This window comes from Cydia splendana, chromosome 21, assembly GCF_910591565.1.
Source record: "Cydia splendana chromosome 21, ilCydSple1.2, whole genome shotgun sequence".
In the NCBI taxonomy this organism is placed as follows: Eukaryota; Metazoa; Arthropoda; class Insecta; order Lepidoptera; family Tortricidae; genus Cydia; species Cydia splendana.
The window spans coordinates 1,630,826-1,646,008 of NC_085980.1; the positions used below are offsets into that span (position 1 = coordinate 1,630,826).

A 15,183-nucleotide genomic window follows, 5' to 3' on the forward strand; every position below is an offset into this window, starting at 1 on the left:
TCGATAACGTGGTTTATGCACTGCAGTGCGATTTTGAAAGTGTTGAAAAGTAAAAGTTTTGATTGTCCAGTGACAAAAATCCCGAGTTACGATGTACGGAGTAAGAAATCAAGGTCGTGCGGAGAAAGTGGCCCGCTGTGTGAATGAGGCTTACGTAGATGGGTTCTTTACCGTGTTACTTCGGTTCCGGGCTTAGGACAGGTTGACCGCGTGTTTAAATCTAATAAAATACCTAATATTAAGTCGCTGAAAGCAAATGATTGTCACTTTACACCTTTACTGACTTAAAGAACGTGCATCCAGGCCATAATTGTGAAAAAAAAAGTAAAAAATCGGGCAAGTGCCAGTCGGGCTCGCGCACGAAGGGTTCCGTACCATATATAAAAAAAAAAGGTCACCCATCCAAGTACTGACCACTCCCGACGTTGCTTAACTTTGGTCAAAAATCACGTTTGTTGTATGGGAGCCCCATTTAAATCTTTATTTTATTCTGTTTTTAGTATTTGTTGTTATAGCGGCAACAGAAATACATCATCTGTGAAAATTTCAACTGTCTAGCTATCACGGTTCGTGAGATACAGCCTGGTGACAGACGGACGGACGGACGGACGGACGGACGGACGGACGGACAGCGAAGTCTTAGTAATAGGGTCCCGTTTTACCCTTTGGGTACGGAACCCTAAATAATAGGGTCCCGTTTTACCCTTTGGGTACGGAACCCTAAAAAACCTTTACGTCAGTATCGGATTAGAGTCAAAAGTCGCAAAACATTTTGCTTTCTTCTGTAGGTAGGTACTTGAGATGAGATGTCTCATCATTTGGTTTTACACACGTCATTTTACGTGCATAATGCTTTGTGTCTGCTGGTATAAAATTATGCACACCCAAGAGCAAAGGGAATATATTTGTATGGACATTTTATATAAAAACTCTTGATTGACAATAGATGAGTCTCTATCTTGTTTTGCACTATTTAGATTAGCTACTGAAATACCGGCAAGGCAAAGCATCAATCTCACGTTAAATAGTAGGGCAGCCTCTATAAAGAAGGTAGGTACCTACATATAAAACAACAAACAACTTGTATAAAACAACTTAAACTTAGGAATGGACGCTTTGTGGTGGTCGCAGGTGGTTGCTCCAGATGACGATCATTGTAATTAATCGAAACATATCGATATAAAAGAAGGCGTCCAATCCAACCAACGAGATGGACTGAGGGCTTACCGGGAACTACGTTCGACGTGTTAATTGCCTCTTTGTCGCACTCGTAAATTCGTACGTAAGTGTGACAGGAAGGCAACATGTCGAACGTGGTTCGCGGTACCCCCTAGGCCAGCGGTTCTCAAACTTTTTTGGTGACGGAACCCTTTTGGAAAGCGAAATATTTGACGGAACCCCAAATTAAAAATTTTCGTTGGTCACTGTGGACCAGATATACACCTATAGAACAGCTGGTTTTTTTCTTATTATTACGAGTATTTTCGCGGAACCCCAACAGAGGCTTTGCGGAACCCTAGGGTTCCGCGGAACACACCGCACAGACACTTTGAGAATGGCTGCCCTAGGCCATCTGCACTTACAATATGCTCGCATTTAACTGTTACCGACTGGTCGTTGTGGAGATCCTTCGGGAAGGCCTATGTGCAACAATCCTCCACCACGCATAACAGTTTGGCTTAAAGGACTCGCATCCAGGCTATCATTGTTAAAAAAAAGCAAAAGCCATAACAGCCATCGAAAAACCAGTTTGAATGTTAAAAAAAATTGAGGGCCTATCGCGAAAAATGAAAATCTAAATGTCTTTTTTTTCTTTCTCTAGTGCCTCTCTATCGGTCGAATACGCTAAAGCGATAGAGAGGCAGATAACTAAATTTCAATTTTCGTTTTTCGCGGTAGAGTCGGTAGACCCCTAAAGGTTGCTACGTCTTTGACGAAAGTCATATCAGTCAGTCATAATCATAATCATTTATTCGAGAATCATACTGTCTTTTTCTTGTGCTAATATTATAAACCCCAAATAAGGGAGGAGTATTTTTTGAATACTGCTACTGACAAAACAGTCTGTTCAACACATAGAAGGTAGGATCCTATAGAAGTGGTATACGCGTGCCTCCGATAATAAAGATTCATGGTTCAACAACTTTTTAATTTTGTGACGTTTTTCATGGGGCGTTGTTTGCGTCATTCAAAAACGCTTAATGTCAAGAAAAACTTGATTTGGCGGTAAACTGGTAACGTTCCAACGCACGCAGCGTACGTGTGACGCCGAATTATGTATGTGTGCTGTATTAAATTATTAATTATAAATTATAATATACATATTTTATTAAAGTAAGTTCAATATACAACGTTTTAATTAAACAGACATATATGGAATTTGCTACTTTTTTAATATTCAAGGGTATACAACGGTTCAGACATTTACTTATACAACTAACAACATGTAATAAACAATCCTTTTCTTTATACTGCGATGGTGATAATTAAGTAGATACATTATTATAAAAAAAAATGAAAGTCATCGTCGGGTAGGTACCTACTTAAAATTAAAACATAACACAAAACTGCCTGGATCTGTCCCTTATCGTTCTGGCTTTAATCTATTTCATTTAATCGTGTAATATTTTCAGTTACCCTCAAATGGCTATAGAATTCGTCTCATTTTAGGTTCTCTAGGGCCTACTACTAGGCAGGTAATAGTAAATATTACAAAACTAAATTACTATTGATTAATTAAATCATCCCGACATAATTTCTATCAGCAAAATAGCACGTTTATAGCAGCTTCATTGTTACGTTGAGTAAGTAACTTTTGTAAGTAAATGTAACGTTATCTATGAAAAGGGATCTTATTGTCGATGGCGCTTACGCCATTATTAACGATGCTCCGATATAAATACAGTGTGGCGTATCCAGATTAGTAAATTTTTCGCAAATCTGATTCAATTGTCCGATCGAATCAGGAGGTGCGGACGCAAATACCAATTTGGCTCGCCGAAAATGACCGATATTACCGATAAAATGTGGTGCGGACGCAAGAATACCAATCTGTGAGGCCAGTTTTTTCGTTCTGGGGCAATTTTTTAATTTAGAGGGCTCTAATATAGAGGGACCATAAATACTAAAATTGGAGATTGACGCCAATTTCATTTCTGATCAAATCGACTGATTTAATCAGTCCCGTCTGGATACCTTTTATGCGCCATCGACAATAAGGTCCCTTTTCATAGATAATGCCCCAAATATTCTTTATTGGTTTATTTATTGTGCACCATACAGTTAAAAATAGGTACACAGAAAAAAGTAAGTAGTGATTGGCGTCCAAAATTTAATACCGAATTGTGGTTTGTTATGTTAAATACCTAAAGAAATGCACTATAGTCCCCCCACCATGCATTCCACAGGCAATAGCAAAGGAATACCTTTACTTACATAAAAAATCAATGCTACAACACATTGTATTATTGTATTCCTTCTTGCTTATATCCTATGGTACTAATTGCTACATTGCGTAATGAATTAGCAATCATTAGATGCACTTGTGACAATGCACAGGCAATCTTGCTGCGTTCTTGATAATCTTGAATATCTTGATGAATCATTTTTATTGAGGTTTTCTATTCTTTTATAAATCGCGTTATAAATACTGGCAGACAAGGCACAGCCTTAACCTAAATTATTGGAGGTAGGTAGCCTAGTAGGTAGGTAGTCAAATATAGGTACAGTTTATAAAGAAATCTATGCGGTCCATGGTATAATAATATACTCCGCCTGGTACTCCATTCCCGTCTTTTCTAGGTCACCTAACTGACACGGGCCTACGTCATCATGCGACAGCGCTATATGATAATATGCGATAGCGCTATATATAGCGGCCATGTTGCTGTGACGTAGGCCCGTGTCACTCTGGGAATGGAAGACCATGTTTTATTAGACTATGATGCGGTCGAAGTCACGGGAAGAGGCCAGTTTAGACATAGGTATTACAATAATACAAATTAAAAACGTTAAAAAAACCGATTGTGTGTTTTAAGTTCGAATCCCGTTTATGTCTTTATTACCAAAACTCGCTTTATCAATTAATCAACCAATCACTAATGAGTTTAATGTAAGGTATTAGACAAAATAATTTAAGATTTCTTTTACATATTGGTGATGATTATACCTACTTCTGGGGTAAGGGGCCCAATTTTACTTATGAAGCGGTGTAGTTTAATCATATGGCCACATCTATGACAATAGTCATTTGTACAACAAGAGATCAAAGTTTGATATTTCTTCGAGTGCTTATTTTGAGTCCCGTGCAAGGGAAAGATTATATAATAGATTCACGAGCGTAGCGAGTGAATCTAATTTAGAATCTTGAGCGTAGTAAGGGATTCATAAGCGCACGAGATGTAAAAATAACTTTGATCTCGTGTAGTACACAAAATTTTTCACCCTAAGCAATGAGAACATACCAGCAGCAGCAGAGGGCAGCAGAGGCAGAGGCGTATTTACAAATTTGGCGCCCCGGGCCATTTTGATTTGCCGCCCCCCTTCATCAGTGACGACAATGACGATAAAGTATTTTATTTAAGAAAAAAAAAACCTGCAACAAACCTTTGGGGTGTGAAATAAAAAAAAACTAAACATTTACCATTTACTCACATAGGCATTTACATTGTTTTCCTATGTACAAATTGGTTGACAAAATCATCAATAACGCTGTCGTAATTTAAAACGTTTGTCAGCTCAGCTTCTATATTAAGAAGAGCTAAGCTATTCAGGCGCTCTTCGCTGATAGTGGAACGTAGATAATTTTTTATTCTTTTGAGTGCAGAAAGGTGACGTCACTAATGTCACTATTCTAGATACAGATTTATATGGGCCGTTTTTGTCACTCAATGACGATGCGACCTCGTTATATTTGCCTGATCTGATCGGTGACCGGTGGGTACTGCTGGGTTTTGGCCATTGAGAATCAAGGTGAGACATGGCAGTCAGGCTGGATATAGCTAAGGAGTTCGGTCGGGTCTGGCATCGAGTCTGCTCGAGGGACTATGTTATACAAATGGATCGCTAGCTTTTTTTCCGGTAGACGCACATGAGCCGTATAGTAGACGGAAGCTGCTCCGATAGTGTGGACATTACCGTTGGCGTTGCACTAGGTTCTGTGCTGTCATTGCTGCATATCAATGATAATCATTGCTATGCAGACGACAGTAGTAGGGATGCGTATTACACAGGCCGTACCATTATCCCTCATTCTGTGGTGCTGGAAAGTCATGAAAAGTATTGTATTTGTATCTGATATCGAGAGCACTCTATCTGTACTGAGTTTCGGCATGGGATCGGAACAATTTAGTGAGATTGAATACCACGAAGACACAAGAACCGCCCGTATGTATATAGTCAGATGGGTCACAAATAATGTTAGGTACGTAAGTGAAAACGCGAGCGTAGCGAGCGCGAAATTTTTTCGAGAAAATAGTAGGTAAATTTTTAGGGTTCCGTACTTCAAAAGGAAAAAAAACGGAACCCATATAAGATCACTTTGTTGTCCGTCCGGCCGTCTGTCTGTCTCAATATAAAGGGTCTTGACATGACAGAGGGCGGCAAAATCGACAAGGCTTGTTATTTAAATTTTACAAATAAATAGGGGAGCGACAAAATTCTGGTCGACCCTATCTGAACAGCTAATAAAATATTTTTTTGACCCAAATTTGCCGCCCCCTAAAATCTGCCGCCATAGGCTTCAGCCTACTCAGCCTAGTGGTAAATCCGGCACTGCGCCGTACTAATACTTCTTGAACGAAAATGTTGCTTAATTTAGGTACTTGTTGGTAGATATTTTTAGCAATTGGTGGGGTTTGAAGCGTTCGTTTGTTTATTAATTTAAATGTCAATTAAAATATAATAAAAAAATAGCTAAGTTTGATTATAAAAGGCGCCCAGAAAAAGCCGCAAGGGGGCGGCTTCGCCGCCCCCCTGCGTCCTGCCGCCCCGGGCCATGGCCCCCTTGGCCCTATGGTAAATACGCCCCTGAGCAGAGGGACAGAGATAATAGAACCCAAGTATATCGAACTTGTATTAGACCCCGCATGTTGAAATGACATTTGACTATAAAGGTCACTTGAATGTCATTTTGTCTCACTCAGTGAGCAAAATGCGATTTTGCTCACTGAGTGAGACCCACTCAGTGAGCAAAATGCAATTTTGCTCACTGAGTGAGACAAAATGACTCAGTGAGCAAAATCGCATTTTGCTCACTGTTTTTAAGAAGCAAAGTACCCTTGTTCGAGCTGCTGAGGTGAAAAACATAATGACATATGTAGTCATAAGCACCATAAGCTACGTCACATGTAACTTTCTAAAGTCGAATCGGGCCCCAGCTGTGCTTACAAAGTGTTTCAGCAAACAGAATGTGAGAAAGCGATCGCGTTACATGCCTCGAATTTAAGTAGTCCCTGGCTTTCCCGGTCTTCATGTGCCAGGTGACATACTTTATAGTGTTTTTCACTTAGCTTGGGTACGGTGACAGCTGTCATATCAATACATATTTGGCGTTGTTGCTGACTGTACCAAATATGTGATATATATGGCAAACACACAATAAAAAGACATGTTTGACGGGAACTTTATGTGCATTCATTCAAAACTGAACCTTGCTTAAGCCACTTAAGGTTTACATTTGCGTGTAGGTATAGGATAGGTAATCGTACAATGCAAAACTTTGCTTAATCTGTTTACAGAAATTCTTGCCCTACTGCGCACACAAACTTACGTTTGCTGTTGCCTAAATATGGAACTAAACTTATTTCATAACAATTCTATAAAATCCTTAGATGCCCGCGACGCGACTGGTTGCAAAATTAATTTGGTTTTATTAGGCACCATTAAAATATTATCGAAACAGGTTTACACCATTTTATTATAACGGTGTATGTTATAATAGGTACCTATAGTGTTATACGGAATCCATGACTTACAAAATAGAAGAGGGTTAAAGCTCCAACCCGAAGGAGGCCTAGGAGGCCTACATGACAATCGTCCATCTATGCCTCCTAGGCCTCCTTCGTACGACAAGTAAATATCGGGATGCCAGATGTTAAAAGTCATTGATTGACTGGTGTTTTATATCAACGATTTTCGTCTGGCTAGGCCCCCGGGAGATACTAGAGAAGCAACGGATTTTTGGCTGGATCTCCGGTATCCGGGCGGATATTAAAATAAGGGCCGGATAGGCCGAATATCGGATAGTAACCGAATATCCGGTGCATCTCTAGGAGATACCCCTATAATCTGCGATAAACCAAAAGGGATCACACGTTAAATCCATTTTTATGACTAAATTGTAGGTACCTCCATCCATTCATCCATCCATCTTTAGAAGTGGGTTATCTGTCTTTAACTCATACGGCTCTCTGCCAAGATTTTAGTACACTTTAAACCACAGTAAAATCTCAAAGCCGTTACAAATGATCCACCTTACTGTGTACTGTAAGTACGTTGTTGATGGCTGCAGGCTGCCACGCGAGGAGTCAAAGGGCGAGGTTGGCGATTCGCGTGACAACCGCCAATGACGAGTCAATGTTAAGTGTCAACTATAGGATTGTATGAATGGTCGTTCTAAATAATGCTATAGTCCTTCATACTACAACAGATTTATACAGTGTGTAAATCCAATACGGGCAATAAATTAAACCAGATATAGAGTTTATCAGTGTAATCATTAATATAGAAGGATTTTTTCAGTTACCTGTACATTTAATTAAGACTGCACGATTCGAACTTTAACATACGTCAATTGATAGATCTAGAAACGATATGGATTAGATGTGTCAGTGTCAAAAGTTACTTTTTTGTTTGAAGAAACGTCACATTTGACACTGACATATCTAATGCATATCGTTTTTAGATCTATTAACTGACGTATCTTAAAGTTCGAATCGGGCCGCCTGTAGGTAATTAATTTTTGAAAATGTACCGAGCAGAACAGCAATGTATTGCAAACATTACGAGACATAACATGACATGACAGTACGATATACGATATATAGTAACTGCCTATAAGTAACTTTGTTAAGCTCGTAACTTGTGTGTCGTATTACATTGCGGGCCGAATTATTTTGTATGGTTAAAATTTTTAGATCCTATGCTATCCACAGTTTAAATATTCGCCCGTATTGAATTTACACACTGTATACCTATGTTGGGTACCGTAAAAGTACTTTCTTTCTTCAGAAAGTGTATTCTGTAACTACTTTTAGGACTTTTAAGTTATTTCGTTTTTAGGGTTCCGTACCCAAAGGGTAAAACGGGACCCTATTACTAAGACTTCGCTGTCCGTCCGTCCGTCCGTCCGTCCGTCCGTCCGTCCGTCTGTCACCAGGCTGTATCTCACGAACCGTGATAGCTAGACAGTTGAAATTTTCACAGATGATGTATTTCTGTTGCCGCTATAACAACAAATACTAACAACAGAATAAAATAAAGATTTAAATGGGGCTCCCATACAACAAACGTGATTTTTGACCAAAGTTAAGCAACGTCGGGAGTGGTCAGTACTTGGATGGGTGACCGTTTTTTTTTTGCTTTTTTTTCGTTTTTTTTTTGCATTATGGTACGGAACCCTTCGTGCGCGAGTCCGACTCGCACTTGCCCGGTTTTTACTGAACTGTGACGCAGTGGGCAAAGTTATGTTAAAGGGCAAAGTTTTATACTTTTACGGTACCTACTAGTTTATGTTGCTACATATTGCGATACAAAGAAGTTAGAGCGAGTAGAAGTTTTACATACAGAATCATAGAACTTAATATAAATTCATAACTAAATTTTAAACACACTAAATAATTCTAACAAAGTCCTTCAACCTACAATTTTTATAATAATAAGGTCGTAAACTCAATACCGGTTGGTGGACGGCTTAGAAACTCGAAAACCGACTCTTGGACTCGCAGATGTTCGGAATACTAATCGATAGAACATCGAACCATTTACATGCTAAACTTAGAGCATACAACGTGCTAACTTGATCAGAGGGGCGACACTCCTTCTTTCGGGCATTCTCGGCTCCGTTCGGCTCCGCATTTGCTCCGAGCAATTATTAGGGTTGACACAACTTGACGTCCCTTTGCATGCACGACCAAATGTAGGTACTATTAATACAGTAAGGCCTCATTTAGACGGTGCGAACTCGAATGCGAGTTTCATTACCTACATTGCGGTTTTTGATCGGTCGGTTGAATTGGACAAATCGCATGCGAGTTCGCGCGCCGTCTATATCAGCTCTAACTTTATACATTTAGCGTTTGCGTTATATGGATTCCTTAGTGTCCGAAATAAATGGATTATATTTTATTTTTTATTAAGAATGAGTTTAAGAATTTAACCAGATGAGAAAATCATTAACGCACAGCAAACGCAGATGTATTTAATGATCGTTAGCTATAGTTCTCGCTAGTTAAGGCTTGATAGACGTTGCATGAATCATAATAATTATCTTTAATGTGTCAGGGGAACAAAGAAGGTACGCACTACTTACCAATACGTAATTGAAACTCGTTTTATGACTTTTCACGTTAACTAGAAAAATTAGAATTGTACAAACAGTAACACTCGTAACTGTACATCGGTGGACCTTATGACAAAAGGCATAAAGGTGTATTGTCCACCGATGTACAGTTAAGAGTGTGGGGGATGGTATGTGTACGATGTACAACGTTTACCAATTCATTTATATATAGTTTGTCAAAGGACTGTCTCATTTCAATCATAGACAGAGATAATTATACTTATTTTGTGTTACACTAGTACTAGCACCCAAAAGAAAAGGATGAGTGGTTCTTACTGACTGACAAATTGGTTTGACCAACTATAGTGATTTGTTTTTCTTTTTGACCCATCCACTTCACAGTACCTGCAATAATATGATACACAACGAAGGCCGCAAAAATATCTGATATGATCTTATTTGTAGAGCCATAAGAGCTGACGCGCTGACGGTGTGGCCCTTATAAATAGGTACATTTCATTAAAGTGTCAAAAGGGCCTCTACGTGTTGGCTTCGGCTTCGCGCACGCCTCCCAAAGGTCCGGAACACCATTGTTCCATGATGGGAAAGACATATAACATGACTAAACTACAGTGGTCCGTCCGTGGTTTCTTTGAACCCTATAAAGCAATTGTTAAGTCCGCAAACCCAGCAAACCATTAGTAAAAGTCTTTAGAACCATCTTGGTCTTGAAGGTCCAACGCTCCAAAGGGTCTACCGCGAAGCACGTTCCACGTATACCCTCCCTGTCAAACTTGCGTACGAATTTACAAGTGGAACAGAGAGGCAACATGTCGAACGTAGTTCGCGGTTGGATCTCAGAGGTATTATCGACTCTATCTCTATGAACAACAGATTAGTCCAATAAGAATAGAAATGATCCTTTAAGGGGTTGAAAAGGGGCGTGGAAGTTTGTATGGGGAATCTATAACCGCTGAACCGATTTAGATGAAATTTGGTATGGACTTATGGAGATTGAGGCACGAGAAAAGACATAGGACAGGTTTTATCAATCATCACACGCAGACGAAATCGAGGGCAGAAACTAGTAAAATATAAACATTCCGTCGGAATCATGTCAACGAGCGGCAATATTTGCGGCTCAAACAGCTCCTTACATAACGTGGTGTCACTCTGACTATCGATAGATCTTATTCCGTAGCGATAAGGTTTAGGATGGGTTAGTTAGTTGTGTCGACGAGCTACGAAACTGGTTGGAATGTTTCCCAACTGACACGTGAGCTAGTCACGTGTACGGTGTTGCAGTTTGAGGTCCTAGCTAGCTAGGTTTGAGGTACAGTCGCCGTCAGATATATCTGAGCGACCGAGGTGCTCAAAAATATCCCAACACGACCGAAGGGAGTATTTTAAATCGGCCTGAGTTGCGAATTAGCTTTTCGCACGTGTATTGTACAACGTTTTACAGTAGGTAGGTACATCTTCGGCTCGATTCGGGAAATGATTAATAGGAGACTCACTAGATATGAAATAGTAAAGATATGTGACGTTCCACGGCAAAAGGTACCTTATATATAGCGGCTGGCGCCGCGATTTGGGAAATGAATTAGAGATTCACTAGATATGAAATAGTAAAGATATCTTTACTATATCGTATCTAGTTAATCTCTAATTCATTTCCCGAATCGCGCCGATTGCCCTTTAAATTTTCGACATACGCACGTATAGTGCTACTAGTGCTAGTTACCGCACTTGAGCGGTAAATTAGCACCAAATGTACAGTCAGCAGCAGAAGTTGCTAAGCGGGCGAGGTGTTCAAAATTACCTTGACACGCTCTTATTCTCTTAACAATAAAGTCGCGTCAAGATCATTTTGAACACCTTGCCCGGTTAGCGACCTTTGCTGCTGATTTTACTGTACTTAAATAATGTTTTACAGTGAATTTGAAGGTGCAACGAAACTAAAGCATACATTTTCAACTAAGTACCTACTTCACACTTTTGTCTACAGCAACACTCCATACTAAAGTGCAGCATGCAGTTGGGAAAGACTGCAATTATTGGAACACGTTTCGCACGGACGGAACGGCCGCTTCCGAGCGACGCAACAGCGCCAACAGAAACTTAATTACATAAATCGATATATTCGCACTTGCTGTGGTAACCCGTTATAAGCATATTTTAATATCGATGAACATTTTGACATGTTAGAGACGATTTTCGTCAGGATGGTGGTGTGAGCGAGGCAGGCACAAAAAAAATCTTGCTCGCACAAGTGCCTCTTTCTCGACTCACAAGAGTCACAGGCCAATTCGAGTTTTAGTTATTTGATTTATTTCCGATATGATAGGTACTGATCTGTCAGTGTCAAAAGTGACGTTTTTGGTTAAAGAGATGTAATTTTTGACACTGACAGATCAGTATTATATCGGAAACAGATCGAATAACTGAAACTCGAAATGGCCTTTAGGTTTAAAAAAAAAAATATTTGTTCAAGTGTTAGGTTGAATTTATAGGCTATTCTTAAATAAATTCCAGTTCGTATAATCATTTAATCACATTAGCTCGACCATTAACTTGTAAACGTCTAGAAACAGTTTCTAATGACACCGTCAGGCCAATTCAAACGTACACTAACATCAGAATAATCATGAGCTATCATGCGTCTCGCCCGCACCAACACATGTACGGATAAGTAAGAGCGAAATGCACGATAATTGAATAACATCAGTTAGACATCATATTTAAAACTATCGCGTTTTGAACATACTTATATTAACTGACATGTATAGACTAGACGGGTTTATCGCGAATTTATTTTATTACTTATACCTTTATTTACCGACGTTTCGACACTGGTTGCACTGGTCGTGGTCGCGGCTAACTGATGTCCCAGCACAGTGTCAAAACAGAGATTTGTGCAACTACCCGACGAAAAGTGTATGAAAAAGTTTGGGGTAGACGGTAGACATCACATTTTCAAACCACCCACTACACATAATGTTAATTATTGCAAGGTAATAAAATTAAATTCGCGATAGACCCGTCTATAAATGTGAGTTAGATATTATTATAATTCTGATATCAGTGTACGTTCGAATTGGGCTGTATTAACTTGTAAACGCGTGGAAAAAGTTTCTAATGACACTCAGACTATAATTTAACACCAAACTAATTACATTTTCCACTCATTAAAGCTAAACTTGCTAATTATTTATGGTATTATAATTTCCTTTCGCATATTATTAATATGAAATGATCTAATTTGCGGTTATACTTTACGTATTACACTTTATATTACTGCAATTGGTGGTATTTTTGTCCGGTGGTTAGCTTAGCATAGGACCTAAGATGTACCTATTATTAAGGTAAATTTTGCTTAGAAATACAATTAACATTAACCATAAAAACAAATCGTCCCGCAATGTAAAGCGACAAAGCTAATTTTTTGTTTTTTACGCGGTACCTTTTACACAGGCGGGATGATTTTTTTCAGTGCTTGAGACTCAAATAAGAAAAATAATAATATCTATCCCGTTGTTCTTATTTGAGTACCAGACTCGTTAACTTTGATTGTTGTGTCCACACAGAAGTGACCTTTTTCTAAAATGTGTTTGACCCAATTAAGTGTAGCTTAAAAAAACTTCTTAATTAATGATTACACGGATAAATTCTATGTCTAATTAATTGCCCGTATTGGATTTACTCACTGTATATGTAGGTACGTATATGTGTCCTCGATGGTTTCGCAGCCATAGAGCCTAGAGCGGGGCCATTGCCCTCCGGCTCCGGAATGCTGCGGTGCATCTCGATACTTTCTTTTTTTAGATGCACTTGCTTCCTGCTTGACAGGTTTTTAACGTCAAATTCAATATAGATGGTAGGATTGGTAGGTAAGGTTTACTCGGGTAATTCCGAATGTCGAAAACTGTCGGATAATTCCGAAAAGAGACTTTTCATTATGATGGAATTAAGGGTGATTTACATCTGAATTTCGGAATTACCGACATTCGGTATTACCCGAATACACCTTAATATAAGAATCGGAAAATTATCTTTGTCACGTGATAAAGAGAAGATAAAGCATGAACGTTTCTGAACATCTGAATCTGAATGTTTCTGAACATCTAAATTGGCTACAGAAATATATTGCGTTTATTATCCAACTAGCTTCGCGCGGGTTAACAAATTATACACCTAAACCTTCCTCAAGAATCACTCTATTGATAGGTGAAAACCGCATGAAAATCCGTTCAGTAGTTTTTGAGTTTATCGCGAACAAACATACAAACAGACCGACGCGGCGGGGCCGGACTTTGTTTTGTAAGGTGTAGTGATATGCAAAAGGGACATGTCTTTTTGCACTTCGCTTTGTCTCTGATCGTCTATCTAAAATATATAGATTCTATATGATCGAGAATATTGAGAAGCTCTGTGTGAAGTGTGTGTGTGATGTCAAAAATCAGAATGACATTATAGGTAATAGAGTAGTCTGTTCGGAAAGAGAAGAGTCGTGGAATGTATTGGGCCCCATACATTCCACGACTCTTCGTAGAATGTATGGGGCCCAATACATTCCACGACTCTTCTCTTTCCGAACAGACTCTAATTATGTTGTTATTATATCGGCCGCATGTAGCAATAGGTATGAACTAAACTATAGTTCATTGACCCGTTTTTCGTAACAGATGTGCTTGGATATAATTGGTCGACGAAACTTCGGATGTTGACCAATCACGATTGAGTATTGACTGCCTGTCAGGATGTCTCTAGGTAAATTTGCCGTATTTGATTGGCAATTTGCACATAAATATAACGATATTAAGGGCTGATTTAGACGGCTCTTTCCGAACAGACTTTATGTGAAAGTTAAATGGCTAATGTCTAAATAAAATAGTTCATAATCTAAATAAACCATTGAAGAGCTTTGAAATTTGAAATATTCTTCGAATCTCAGAGAAACAATACGTAGGTACAGTCAACAACAGAGCTATGAATACAGGCAAAGTGCCAAAAATATGTATACACGACCTTAATGTACAGGCAATAAAGTACTGTATACATATTTTTGACACTTTGCCTGTATTCATAGCTCTGTTGTTGACTGTACCTAAACTGCAGTTAGACCAATCTATGATGGCCTAAACTGTGAAAGTGTTACTTTAAAGTTAAACTTCTATGATATTAAGTATGACGCTTAAATTAAGTGTTATTTTAAACGTCAAACTTCTATGATATTATGACGTTCAAATAACATTTGCATAGACTGGCCTATCAAAATCGCTGCTAACTTAGCTTGGTCTAACTCGAATTAAGACATCGGTTACTGACGCCAGAATTAGCGTGTAACCGACGTCTAAGAGGTTATTGAGTGATTTAGATTATTTAGAATGATAAAGAATTTCTGAAATGGGCGTTTTCAGAAATAAATATTGAAAACCTGATTCTTTCACATCTGGACGTTCTCATTCTACTTAGAATCGACAGCATTCTCCATCCCACCATTAAAAAAAGATGTCCCAAAATGTCCATTGCATTACGTCACGTTTTAGTATGAAAAAAAATTTCACTTGTAGGTATGTGCGTGACGTAGTGGAATGTACAATTTTCATACAAATTTTTGGGACATTTTATTTTATCATCAGAATTGAACATGCTAGTGATTCTGAGTTGAAAGAACCCAAAAA

The 15,183-nt window shown here is 38.8% G+C and overlaps 2 protein-coding genes across 2 annotated transcripts in view; one reads left to right on the forward strand and one right to left on the reverse strand.

Annotated features, from left to right (window-relative positions):
• Positions 1-15,183, reverse strand: part of LOC134801168 (small ribosomal subunit protein bS18m) — a 168,673-nt gene that overhangs the window by 3,671 nt on the left and 149,819 nt on the right. The gene's annotated exons all lie outside the window — the stretch shown is intronic.
• Positions 1-15,183, forward strand: part of LOC134801106 (ABC transporter G family member 23) — a 147,276-nt gene that overhangs the window by 356 nt on the left and 131,737 nt on the right. The gene's annotated exons all lie outside the window — the stretch shown is intronic.